The sequence below is a fragment of the Octopus sinensis genome, linkage group LG1 (genome assembly GCF_006345805.1).
Source record: "Octopus sinensis linkage group LG1, ASM634580v1, whole genome shotgun sequence".
NCBI lineage: Eukaryota > Metazoa > Mollusca > Cephalopoda > Octopoda > Octopodidae > Octopus > Octopus sinensis.
The window spans coordinates 56,847,942-56,862,941 of record NC_042997.1 but is presented as its reverse complement, the minus strand read 5'-3'; the positions used below and the strand labels follow the sequence as shown (position 1 = coordinate 56,862,941).

Sequence of the window (15,000 nt, the reverse complement as noted above, 5' to 3'; positions counted from 1 at the left end):
AAATTATATTTGTAAGCTCCATGCCTGTATGGTGCCGCCCTGTCCAGAATGCTCCATGTCACGTTGAAAGGTGGGGCTTCCTTTTCTTTTAGTTCCCAGACATATTTTGCTAGGCTGGTTTTCTTCCTATTCTCTGGGTATTTAAAAGAATTCTTATGAGAATAAAATCTTGTTTTAAATGAATTTTCTGAAGCCCCTGTGTATGTCTTGTATTCCGATGAGCCTTCCACTTGCACCTTGGCTCTATAAACCACTCCTTTCACTAGACATTTCCCTTCTAACGGACAGGAGCTTTCGTTTTTGAAATTACATTTCTTAATGGGCTCGGCACCATGTCTAATCTCAATTAGCTTCCTATTATGTTGGCTAATGTAAGAGGCGAAATTTCTGCAACAAGAATAGCTAACCTTCAGGGTTCTTCTATTAAATATTCTGTAGAATTTATGACCCTGCTTAAAATGCTTAGAGACTAATCTCAAAAATTCCTTACCTATATTAGTCTTTACGGCCAAATTGAAAGCCGGGTTGAACCACAAAACTTTCCTGGTCCTAGTTCTTCGTGCAGCATTATTATTAGCATTAAGCTGGTTGAACTGGATCTTCTCCGAGAATCCACTATTCTTTAATGCGCTATCGTAATAAGGTGCAGCATTATGGAATGCTGCCTCGTCCGAAGAAATTGAAGATATTCTTCTACCTACATTGCTGACTAAGTTGCTAAGGATAACTGGTGGATGGTTCGAATCTTTGCTAATATACGATAGCTTTTCATTGGGCTTACGGAAAGGTTTAAATCTATCCGATCTTACATTAAAATTTACGTCTAAAAAATCTACACTATTCAGGTTAGTATCTATCGTAATCCGTAAGCCCATCCTTTGAAAGAAAGCTATAAGGTCCTTCCTAAGTCTATCTGATTCATGGCCGTTTAGATTATGCGTGGCTATAAGGCCGTCATCCCTATATAGACCTGCATCTATAAATGGGAATTCTATTTTTAGATTATGGAGAATAAAGGCTCCTATGAGCATACATAATTCAGCCCCGTCGTATGCCCCCATCGGTACATCGAAAAGAGAATCCTCAGTCTTCTTAATCCAGGTGGAATCCTCGAAAAAGAAGCGATTTCCTCGCATGCATAATAATTTCAATTTCCGAGCTATCGATGTTGACATACTGCTTGGCGAAGTCCAATGCCCTTAGGAGCAACGTCCTAGATATCGACGGGTAAAAGTCAATAATGTCGAATTGTGTGAAACTACAATTATTCTTATAGCTAATACCTTTAAACCACTCTATAACTGACTTACTATTCTTCCAAATCTCAAGTCTACTTCACTATCTAACTTAACTAAAATACGGTCCAAAATATTTTTGCTAATAATTCCTATCTCAGTTTTAGCCGGATTTATCATCTACTACATTTGGGGTTTCTACTAAAATTGTCTTTATGGTCTTTCAGAGTAATAAGCTGGTCGTGGTGAAAGGTATTCAATCCTATCGCTAATCTTAAGATCGTTAGCTATTCCTCTTGCTTCTAAGTTCACCTCTTTGTATATATTCGTGTTGTCTTTTTTGTATGTGTCCGTGACACTATTCGAAATCAGGCGTTTATAAACGTCCTTATCAAGTGCATATAAGTTCCTTGTCTTGTCAGAATTAACGAAGATCTTATTCGAGTCGTTAATCTCCTTAATTTTTTCTCTCATGTTTTTTGCAATTGGTGGGTAAATTTGCGGAATTTAATTTTCCTAATAATCTCGAAAAGGTCTTTCTCGAAGGCTTCTAATTCCGGAATCGTGGCGGGTTTCTGGGAGATTTAAATCCATATTTGTTACCTTCTATTTTCTGTTTATTATCAAAGAAGAAGGCTTTCCATCTCAGTCTTCTAATAAACTCTTCCGTTTTCTCTATAAGACCTTTGATATATTGTTTCCGTGCAGGGATAGGTATATTTTTCTGAGAAAAATCCAGCGGGTAAAGTTCCATCTTTTTCAGCTGTTTGTTCTTCCTACTTGTGCAGAGTCGCTCAAACTTTTACAAGGAGCGGGTTAGACCGAGTAAACACATAATGTGAAACAAGGTGGAAAAAGAGTACTCAATACCAGTGGTAGAGTAATATGCTTTATTTTAAGCAGCAGAAAATTCAACAAAATCTGTTACTCTGAGTTTCTCGTTGCCGTTCATCAGACAGTTTTTGCTAGATGGAACATATATATTAATTCAATCTATACTCTTACAAACGCTACACCTTTAAAAAGAAATGGACTTGTTTGATTGGCCCTTTAGAAAAAACGGTCAATCTTCGAGCGATAAACAAAAAGGTCAAAAATATATGTATATATATATAAAAAAACTTATATATAATATATATATAATAATAAATATTAGGGAATAAATCCAAACTTACAGGGAAAAATCAGATTTAGGATTGAATCCAATTTTATAGTAAAATATTATATTATATTAAATTAGAGACAAAACCACTATTATGCAAATCAAACAAAGAAAGACTTAAGCCAATACATAAATTAATTTATATTATTTAGAAATGTAATAATTATTAATATCCACTACGATCGTTTTGTGTCTTCAGTCATCAAATCTGATGAATGTCTACTACTCATAGATTTGATGACTGAAGACACAAAACGATCATAGTGGATATTAATAATTGTTACATTTCTAAATAATCATCATCGTCGTTTAACGTCCGCTTTCCATGCTAGCATATTGGCTTAAGTCTTTCTTTGTTTGATTTGCATAATAGTGGTTTTGTCTCTAATTAATATATATATATATATATATATATATATATATATATATATTATATATATATATATATAGATATATATATATATTATATATATATATATATATACATATTTATATAGTCAATTCAAATAAATGAGTAAAATTAACCGACAACAAGAGGACATGCACAAGAAATGTAATAGCTTGATGTTCGGTGAAAAGATAGTTTGATATTTCAAGCATAGTACATCATTAGTAAAGAGAAAGAGAAAAGTCCAAAGAAGGAAAATAAATTGCCAATAGTACACGTGTAATTACATTGCTAATATAGATATCTCTTTTTTTTTTTTACTTGTTTCAGTCATTATGACTGTGGCCATGCTGGAGCACCGCCTTTAATCGAGCAACTCGACCCCGGGACCTATTCTTTGTAAGCCTAGTACTTATTCTATCGGTCTCCTTTGCCGAACCGATAAGTGATGGGGACATAAACACACCAGCATCGGTTGTCACGCAATGCTAGGGGGACAAACACAGACACACAAACATACATGCACATACATATATATATATACATATATACGATGGGCTTCTTTCAGTTTCCATCTACCAAATCCACTCACAAGGCTTTGGTTGGCCGAGGCTATAGTAGAAGACACTTGCCCAAGGTGCCATGCAGTGGGACTGAACCCGGAACCATGTGGTTGGTAAACAAGCTACTTACCTCACAGCCACTCCTGCGCCTATATATAGATATATATATATATGTAAATATATATATACATATATATTTTCTTTTATATATTTCAGCTCAAAGGCTGTGGCCATGCTGAAGCACCATCAGTGTTATCACTTTCACAATGGCCATTCTTATGCCATTGGCTTTTGGTGAAGGAGGGAGTTCAACACTGCTACCCTTTTTTGAGTTTCCTGCTTTGATTTATAGGTTCATCTGGGACCTTGGACAGCAGGATATCAGATTGTTTCTTGAAAGCATCTACCCCTACTGCATAAAGATCCCTCAGATATTTTGGCAAGACATTAAATAGTTGTGGGCCATTGAATCCCAAGCCACTGCAGTACATTGTCCTCACTCTAGATGGGATAGCTTGGACCTTTGGAATAGTGAAGTGGCATCCAGTTTGGAGGTTAGTATATCTTTTGAAGCCAATGTTTGGTGCCAAACCCTCCAGGATCTTCCAAATATATATCACTGCATACTTTCTCCTGTTATGTAATCATCACAACAAACATGAACAATCAACGTTGCCCATTGTCTCCCTTGATACAAGGACATTCAGTAAGTTTCCCGCCACAACAAATACCTTGTACAACAACGGCAGTCTAATAAAGTATCTCGTATCGTTAACACGTTTTTTCAGTCTCTCTCATTTTCTTAATCTTTCATACTAAGTACTCACTACTTCCTTTAATACTCAATACATTATATATATATAACAACAACATGGTGTCAGAATACTAAAAGAACCCAAAATACAGAAACCAAAAGAAAAAAGAAGTTGAAATCATACTTCAAAGACGAAATGGAAAATTTACCGCATCCAAAAGACCTTGACTTTAATCAGGAAAATCTAGCTGCAGCATGGAAAAAGTGGAAAAAAGAATTCAATCTCTTTTTGATAGCAACAGAAAGTGACATGAAGCCAGACAAAGTAAAATCTTCAATGTTTTTAACTTGCATCGGTTCCAAAGGCCGAGACATCCATTCCACTCTGGATTTCGATTCACCCGACGAAGAAATGAACCTTCAAACAGTAATCGAAAAATTCGATGCATGTTGTGAACCCAGGAAAAACATAACTTTCCTGAGACACAAATTCTTCACATGTGGACAAGCGGAACATCAAAAATTCGATGAGTACGTGGTAGAGTTGCGCCAAAAGGCACAACAGTGCGAATTCGGCAACCTCACAGACAGTCTCACCAAAGATATTCTGATATGTGGAATCAGAGACATGAGATTAAGAGAAAGATTATTGAGAGAACCAAATTTAGACTTACAAAAAACAATTCAAACAGGTCAGAGTGCAGAGCAAACACAACTCCAATCAAGGATGCTAAATGCCACATCCGAAACAAGAGATAACGAAATCTCAAGGGTATATAGTCAACACGACAGAAAAGGCGCCAAAACTCAAATAACTCGCCATATGCAATCCAGACATCAAAACGAACAAGGCGGAAGTGACAGAAAGCCCGCGAAGTTTCAAGCGCCAAGTCAACACTACGTCACTAACTGTCACTATTGTGGTTATAATCACAAAAGAAATAAATGCCCAGCATTTCACAAGACATGTGAAAAATGCAAGAAACAAGGACACTATGCAAAAATGTGCAAATCAAGAAAATTTGTACATAAAGTAGAGATACATACTGACTATGAATCAGATGATGATACACATGCACTCGAAATGATCACTGCAAATAATTCCCGCGTGCACAAAATCGAAAAGTTCAAGACTCCAAAAGACATTTGGACAGTCGAACTAAAAGTGAACAACTCGAATGTAACATTCAAAATTGATACTGGAGCAGACGTAACCGTACTGCCATTCAGAGAATATAGAAATATAATTCCAAAACCACAACTGCAAAAAACCTCAACTCGATTATCAGCTTACAATAACACAGCTATAAAAGTGCTAGGAAAATGCACAGCAGTCATTAAATACAAAGAATTATCAAAACAAATGAAATTCATTGTTGCAAAAACAAACTCGCACGCAGTTATAGATGCAAAGACAGCTAAAGATCTGAACCTAATTCAGAGAATTTCAAAAATAAACTCGTCGAACGCAAACGACATAATAGAAAAATATGAAGACTGTTTCGGAGAAATCGGCACTTTGTCAATAACACATCATATCACAGTGGATCCACAAATAACTCCTGTAATTCATCCACCAAGATTGGTTCCTTTTTCTTTAAAAGAAAAACTCAACAAAGAATTAAAAAGAATGACAGAATTAGGTATCATAAAACCTGTTAGTGAACCTACAGACTGGGTAAATTCCCTAGTCATCGTTGAAAAAGCCAACGGAAAACTCCGACTGTTTAGACCCCAAGAATCTAAACAAAGCCATAAAAAGGCAACATTTCAAACTCCCTACAGCGGAGGACATTTTTGCACAAATGCATAACCCTAAATATTTTTCGAAACTCGATGCATCTAATGGATACTGGCAATTCCAGTTGACGAAGAAGAAAGCTCCCATCTGTTAACGTTCAACACACCTTTTGGAAGGTATCGCTTCACACGACTACCCTTTGGAATTCACAGCGCCAGTGAAGTTTTCCAAAAAGAAATTGTAAAAATAATAGAGGGCACAGAAGGAGCAAGAAATTCACAGGATGACATCATAATCTGGTCCAGCACTTTAGAAGAACACACAAATAGACTTCAACAAGTTTTCGATCGAATCCGAAAGCACGGATTAAAGTTAAATAAATCAAAGTGTATCTTCTATGAATCACAAATCACGTACCTTAGGCATCTATTAACCAGCGAAGGGATAAAACAAGATCCAACCAAAGTACAAGCAATCATTCACATGCCACTGCCAACAAGTAAAAAAGAATTACAAAGATTCCTAGGTATGACAAATTACCTATGTAAATTTTTATCAAATTACTCCGAAGTTACAGCACCATTACGCCAGCTTCTACAGAGTGACACGTTATGGTCATTCGACAAACCACAAATCGAAGCAATAAAAAAGCTAAAAGAAATGATTACCAGAAAACCAGTGCTACAATTTTATAATCCAGATCTACCAATAAAAATAACTACAGATGCTAGTAAGCATGGGCTCGGAGCGATACTTGAGCAGAAACACAACGAAAGATGGCTACCTGTTTCGTTTGCATCTCGTGCAACAACTCAAGCAGAACAAAACTACTGTCCGATAGAGAGCGAAGCTCTCAGTATAGTTTTCGCATGCAAGAAATTTCATCAGTTTATATACGGAACTCATTTCAGAATCGAAAATGACCATAAACCGTTGAAGCAAATATTCAAAAAATCGATCACTAAATGCCCCCCCAGAATCCAAAGATTTCTACTAACATTACAAAGATACGATTTTGACCTAAACCACATACCTGGTAAAGAATCAATTGTTGCAGATACCCTATCACGTGCATACCTTGAGCAAAATACTCCAGAAGTATCAGACGAAGATATGAAATCGCACATACATGCAGTAATAAAAATTACCCCATAACCGACACTAAATTAAACGAGTATAAAGAAGTCACTGCAGACGACCCGTCACTACAGACTCTCATCACATATACAAGAACAGAATGGCCCCCAAAAGACAAAATACCAATAAACATCAAACCATTCGTCTCCGTTCGTAATGAAATATCAATCGTCAATGGTCTCGTTCTAAAAGGTTCAAGAATAATTGTACCTAAGTCATTACGTAGAGAAGCTCTACAGGAAATACATACCGGACACATGGGTATCGAAAAATGCATAGAGAGAGCGAAGGAATGTATATACTGGCCTGGCATTAACACTCAAATCAAAGACATGATTAACACATGCTCATACTGCATCGACTACAAAAACCAACAATCAGCCGAACCACTAATAAATCATGAAATACCTACTACACCATGGACCAAAGTGGGTACAGACGTATTTCACCTGTCTGGAAATTCGTATGTCACAATTATTGACTATACAACAAGATTTTTTGATCTACACGAAATAAATGATTGCCAGTCAAAAACCGTAATCAAAAAGTTAAAAGAAACTTTTGCTAAATTCGGAATTCCGCAAACAGTTGTAAGTGACAACGGTCCAGAATTCAATTCGGCTGAATTAAAAAAATTTGCAAAAAATTGGCATTTTCATCACACGAAGACAAGCCTGCATTATCATCAAGCAAATGGCATGGTTGAGAGAAATATACAGACAATAAAAAAGACGCTAAAAAAGGCATTCAAGAGTGGTGAAGAACCTCAGTTAGCGCTCTTAGCATTACGCACAACTAAATTACAAAATGGTGCACCATCCCCTGCAAATCAAATAATGAATAGAACATTGCGAACAAATCTCCCAAACTTACTACACGACAAAATTGGTATCAGGCCTCAGGAAAAAAAGAAATCAAACATTACAACAGAACTCCCAGAGTTAAAACCACACGACACGGTTAGAATTAAGTTTAATAACAATTGGTTTAGAAGGGGCAAAATAATTAAAAAACTAGAGGAAGGTAATACAGTCAAACGAAATAGACAACATATTCTTAAAACAAACGAACACGTTCGCATAACAGAAGAATTAGATTATGAAAATATATTTCCAAAGTCAACAAACACGCATGAAAAAACAAAAACAGCACAACTACAGAATTCAACACTACAAAATAATAAAACCACAAAAAGTGGACGACGAATAATTATTCCCTGTAGATACAGATGATAATACCTTGTACAACAACGGCAGTCTAATAAAGTATCTCGTATCATTAACACGTTTTTTCAGTCTCTCTCATTTTCTTAATCTTTCATACTAAGTACTCACTACTTCCTTTAATACTCAATACATTATATATATATAACAACAACACCTCCATCTTCGCTCCAGGGAGTAGAGTTGTAGCTCTTGCTGTCTCTCCCAGTAGCTCATCAGTTCCACTGATGCAATCTTCCTTGGTGTAGCGCCATTGAACTGCCCCAAGTTCCACTATTAATTTGATCCTATGGCATGACCACAGTTGAGAGCAGTAGTCCAGACGGCTAAGGATAAATGTCCTCTGAAGAACCAGTATAGTTTCCTGGTCTCTTGTTCTGAAGGTTCTCAGAATCCATTAAGTGATTTGCTGGCACATTGCCACCATCTTGGTGATATGTATGTGAAGTGTCTCAAAATGCAAACTTATTTTATTATATGTTTTGTAATTTGTATTGAGTGTGAATGGGAACAATTATAGGCAATGTTAAATAATTAATAAATTAATTTTATCCATTAAATTTCTCCATTTTTTTTTACTTAATGATTATATATATATATATATATATATATATATACTAGCAGTATCGCCCGGCGTTGCTCAGGTTTGTAAGGGAAATAACTATAAAGCATTTTTAGAGAGCCAAAAAATGGAAAAAAATTATGGTAAATTTTTTTTGAGTAAAAAAAGGTGGAGTTGCGTCCCCTAGACAGTTTGCGGTTTGTGTTTCTGATTCTCGACCCCATGTCGAATTTATCGATTTTTTTCAGAACTGGGGGAACTTTTCAAAATTTTCGCTGCGTTAGTTTTGAATTATGACATTGGGCTATGTGTGTGTCAAGTTTCATCAGAATCGGTTGAAAGCCATGGTCAGGGTGAGGGTACAAGCAAACAGACACACAGAAAAACGCACAGACAAACTGCCGTTTATATAGATATATATATATATATATATATTATATATATATATATATATACTAGCAGTATCGCCCGGCGTTGCTCAGGTTTGTAAGGGAAATAACTATAAAGCATTTTTAGAGAGTTATAGCCAAAAAATGGAAAAAAATTATGGTAAATTTTTTTTGAGTAAAAAAAGGTGGAGTTGCGTCCCCTAGACAGTTTGCGGTTTGTGTTTCTGATTCTCGACCCCATGTCGAATTTATCGATTTTTTTCAGAACTGGGGGAACTTTTCAAAATTTTCGCTGCGTTAGTTTTGAATTATGACATTGGGCTATGTGTGTGTCAAGTTTCATCAGAATCGGTTGAAAGCCGTGGTCAGGGTGAGGGTACAAGCAAACAGACACACAGAAAAACGCACAGACAAACTGCCGTTTATATAGATATATATATATATATATATATATTATATATATATATATTATATTAAATTAGAGACAAAACCACTATTATGCAAATCAAACAAAGAAAGACTTAATCCAATATATAAATTAATTTATGTATTGGATTAAGTTTTTCTTTGTTTGATTTGCATAATAGTGGTTTTGTCTCTAATTTAATATAATATAATATTTTACTATAAAATTGGATTCAATCCTAAATCTGATTTTTCCCTGTAAGTTTGGATTTATTCCCTAATATTTATTATTAATATATATATATATATATATTTCAATATGTGACTGCGTATGTATCGTTTGCGATTTTCTTTCTCCATCTTCCCTTCCTTGGACCTTTCCTTTTTCTATGTTTCTGACGAAGAGCTCCACTCGAAACATTAAATCCTCCTTCTTTCTTTCCTTTCCTGAGCGTCCAATAACACTACACTTGTTCCACATCTTCACGTTGTTGTGTTTTCTCTTTGTTCATGTTTGGTTTAACTACATATATATATTGGGTCATCTCATAAATAATGCAATACCAGAGTCCCAGGCAGTAAGAGACTCGGGGATCAGTTTGTGTGCAATGAGGCATCATTTCGTATACACATTACCAAGATAGCAGCAAAGTGCAGACAGATGGCAGGACGGATACTAAGGTCCTTCAAGACAAGAGACCAATAAGTTGTGTTGACCCTGTGGAGGACCTTTGTTCTCAGCTGCCTGGACTACTGCTCTCAGCTATGGTCACCACATAGTGCCAAACTAACAGCAGAGCAGTCCTACATCACTGCACTAAAAAATACTGTAACAGTACAGCAGGGAGAGGTTGAAAAATCTATGATTTTATTCCCTGGAGCAAAGGCACTAAGGCACAGTGGATGTGTAATAATTCTCATATGAAAAATTCTGGAAGGGCTAGTTCTTTATTTCAACACTGAGTATTATACAAATGCCAGACTTGGACACCGTTGTATTGTACCAAAGGTACCACTCAATCTAAGTTCAGGACCAGGTGCTGCAATAGTTTAGGGTTCAAAGGCCCACAGCTTTTCAATGCCCTGCCACAAAAGTTAAGAAATCAACACAATGTGGACATGGATCTCTTCAAAAAGGAATTTGACATTCTCCTCTTCACAATATGGGATGAACGGACAGCCCAGCATGTGGTACAGACAAGGGCAGTGGAGTGAAACTGCCTCATACACCAAATGGATCAACAGCCAGCAGGACAAAGGCACATACAGGGGTGGTGATGTGAAACCCTACCACCCTGAGGAAATCAGCCATAGGAGAATTATAAGTAATATATATGCATACAGCTTTAGAATCTGGCAAGACGTCCATGAGGCTATAGCCCTTGTAGATGCAAAACCATTAGTCACTTTATGATCACACAGAATGTGTGTGAGTACATATATATATATATATATATATATATATAGTACAAAGTAAGATAGGGGTTATGAAGGTAACCCACTATGGGATATCGGTTATCCAATATACTGCTGGTAAAGTACCCAAATACTAAATACATAAATGCTTATAATTGCAATGCAATTAATTCATTTATTGTATTGAATGGGTGAAGGTAAAAAATATTTTACCGTAAATTCATAATACAAATAAGAAAATGGAGGAAGAAATTCATTTCGATCATCAACATACAGATATTACAATTTCATATTATTTATTAATTATACAAATAGGAACATGAAAATCGAACAAAACAATATACATTAATATGCAAATCTCTTATTATAAAAGGCAGATTTTATCTGCCTCCCTTTGTATCTTATAGAAATCTACAATATAGGATTTCTTCAATTACAATTTACCTAGCATTTTTAAGAGTAGAATGCATCGGGTCGTGCCAGGTCCAGTTTTTAAAATTTCAACCCCAATTAAGCAAAATTTAGAGAAAACTCACATTGTGGTGTATGAGTCAAATGCATTTCTTAGTGTGGGTTACAGCATTCGCACACACACACACACAAAAAGGGAGCGATCTGATTCACTCACGCTATCACTCTCATTTCTCCCACTTTCTCTTTGCAAGTCTACCTTACAACACTACTCAAAAAAAAAGAGCAGCAAACAGAAACAAATAAATACATAACGATTTACTCCTCACACAATTTCTTCAATTAGACTTTACCTATGATTTTTCAAAGAACTTCCATTGGGTCATGCCATACAAAATTTCTTTCAATTTCACCCCCATTTAAGACAAAATTCGAGAAAACTCAATATTTTAGCATTTCACTTTGAAGCCTTTACTCTGCCTATTACTCCCACTTCCTCTTTAGACACATAGACACGCTAATATATACGACAGTGTCAATTGTTGACAGACATTGTAAGCTAACGTGTGTGTGTGTGTGTGTGTGTGTGTGTGTGTGCGTGTGTGTCTGTGTGTGTGTGTGTGTGTGTGTGTGTGTGTGTGTGTGCGCGTGTGTGAGGGTGCGTGTGTGTGTGTGTGTGACAGGGATGACCCATTCAGACTGGTCATCCTTTTTGCTAGAAGATCACCTATGCTACACCACTGGTTTTCAGTTCATATTAATCAAATTAATATTCACAAGAAGAAGGACTATTCATTTTAATACATCAGTTCCATCAGACAACTGCACAAACATTTGCCATTTTACACATGTATGTAAACAAATTCCTTTCTTTTAGAATTTCAATTCATTTTCTTTTTCAATTCATACAAAGTTATTTAGGACGAATATAACATCTAAAGTTATCTCTAAGAAGCAGAAAGATCGCCCAAAAGTGTATATAGATATTTAAATGTATTTATATATTCATCTATGCACACATGTATGTATAATGTGTGTGTATATATTTCCATAGAGGTAACCATTCACTCCGCACAAAGTTTTTTAGGACGAAAATAACATCTAAAGTTATCTCTAAGTAGCAGTCGCCAAAAAGTGTATATAGACACACACATGTATGTATAATGTGTGTGTATATATTTCCATAGAGGTAACCATTCACTCCATACAAAGTTATTTAGGACGAATATAAGATCTAAAGTTATCTCTAAGAAACAGAAAGATCGCCCAAAAGTGTATATAGATATTTAAATGTATTTATATATTCATCTATACACACATGTATGTATAATGTGTGTGTATATATTTCCATAGAGGTAACCATTCACTCCATACAAAGTTTTTTAGGACGAAAATCTTTATATATAAAAGAAAGGTTGTGTGTCTGTCTACTCCGATTTAGATTCCTAACTACTCCCACATTTTGCGATGCAGTTTAACCAAAACCGAGTATCTTATAGTCGTGATTCATATCGAGCCCTTCTGGGTATTAGCGCGCGTCTACGATGAGTCTACGATTTTACAAATAATTTACCATCATTTTTTCCCATTTTAATGCATTTTTTAAAATTAAGGGAAGTAACTCTCAAACTTCACACCAATATGCGTGCTCATATGCGACGTAATATCACATCAGCAGCATTTCCTCACACCCTCATTGCACTTGGCGAAGGCAAAATACCAGGGGATGAAAATGGTAATATTGCCATCGATTCCATTTGTACCATTGTTAAGACGCCTTCTGATCTCAGAGATGCAGTGTTCCAAGATCTACAAGCTAATTATCAGAATATGGATTGGATTGGCAAAAAGGCTATACTGGCCCCAAGGAATAAAACTGTTCACCATATTAATGATGAAATGCTAAAACTCATTCCTGGGGAAGTCTATGTATATCAGTCTATCGATACAACTCCTGACCCAGAGGACGTCATCAACTATCCAATAGAGGTACTCAATTCCTTTGAGCACCCCGGACTACCACCACACATTCTCAAACTTAAAGTTGGTGCCCCTATAATGCTCATCAGAAATTTGGTTCCCCCAAAACAATGCAATGGCACACGTTTGATCGTTAAGTCCTTATCTCCCAGTGTAAACTTATATCAATATTTGCCTGAATAATCATCATCATTCAGTGCAATCATTAACAGTACTTTCAAGTAATTCAGCCCCGAGCAACGCCGGGCAATTCTGCTAGTTAATAATAAAATGAAAATTATACAAATAATATTTGCTAGCCACCACTGATCAACGACAATCAAGGCAATCCCAAATTCTTCCTCCCCTTCTCCCCCTCCTCCTCCTCCTTCTTCTTCCCTACCAAGAATTCACATGGACCTTGAACCCACAAGAGTAAACAAGAGAGACAGAGAAAGGCAGAAACAATGGAAATGCCACTTATATTTGAACACTATACAAATATTCTTTTAAAAAAACTTTTCTTTTATTTTTTCTAAATTCAATTATTTAATTGTTACAGTTGAAAAGGTCTCAAATGTCCGAAACCGGTACTGAAATGTTCTTTATAAAATTATTTTAGCATTTTCTATCTTGACTTGTTTTTTTCATATATATATATAATATATATATATATATATAGAGAGAGAGAGAGAGAGAGAGAGAGAGAGAGAGCTACATAGATCGATAGACAGATTTGATAGAACAAATTCTTCTGAAAATAGGCCTTTGCACCCGAAATGTAAAGTTTGTTTTTTAAACTTTCTGCATTGTTAGAAACTTTCCTTATTTCATATTTCATTCATGAGTATGATAATAATAATAATAATGAAATTATTGTGTATAGTGCTCAGGTGAGCTACAACTCATCAAAGGTGCATGTATAGTACATAAAATTATGTACAAAAGTCAGGAAAGCGAACAGTGTACGAGTCATGATATACATGTGTGCATGCATATGGAGGGGGGATATGGGGTGTAGTGTTGGTGAATTTCAGGAAGCATGGAGGTTTTAAAGGATGCAATATCTTGGCAACTAACAACTAATTCAGGCAGTTTGTTCCTCTGAGTGTGAAAAAATGTTTCTGAAAGTCATGGGAGCTGTGCTGTTTTCTGACTTTGTAGGCATGCCCACATGTGTTAGACACAGAGCTCAAAAAGGTGCTCAAGGTGGTTTTTGGCACAATAGTTAATAACTTTGTGGGTGTTTACCAAGTCAATTGCCAGAGATTAGAGCTTCAATGTATCTATGCCCAGGGAAGGAAGGCATTCAGAGTATAGTAGATGCCTGATGGAGAGTATTCACTTGGTTGTACGTCTCTGAACAGTTTCCAGGAGGTCAATATCCTGAGCAAGATAGAGGTTCCAGGTGTGGCTGCACCATAGCCAGATACAGCCTTAAATAGATAACTGAAGAGCAGCTGACAAAGGTCTTGACAGGAATAAAGCAGAGTGGAACTCTTATTGCACCAAGTATTCTAAATTGTTTAATAAGTACAAATTATGAAGTGACTCAAGAGTTTGGAGTATAAATGCTATGTATAGAATTCCCAGGTCCTCGAAGCCACTTTAAAAATTCTGCTAATCATAAGTGATATATATATATATTCTTTTAT

At 35.9% G+C, this 15,000-nt stretch overlaps 1 long non-coding RNA gene across 1 annotated transcript in view; it reads right to left on the bottom strand.

Moving 5' to 3' along the window:
* Positions 1-738: 738 nt before the first annotated feature.
* Positions 739-15,000, bottom strand: part of LOC118762489 — a 15,191-nt gene continuing 929 nt past the window's right edge. Inside the window, exons 2-3 of the long non-coding RNA XR_004998248.1 lie at positions 10,025-10,028; positions 739-750 (exon numbers count right to left, since the gene is read on the bottom strand). This is a non-coding gene — a long non-coding RNA (uncharacterized LOC118762489). The remainder of the gene's footprint in view (positions 751-10,024; positions 10,029-15,000) is intronic.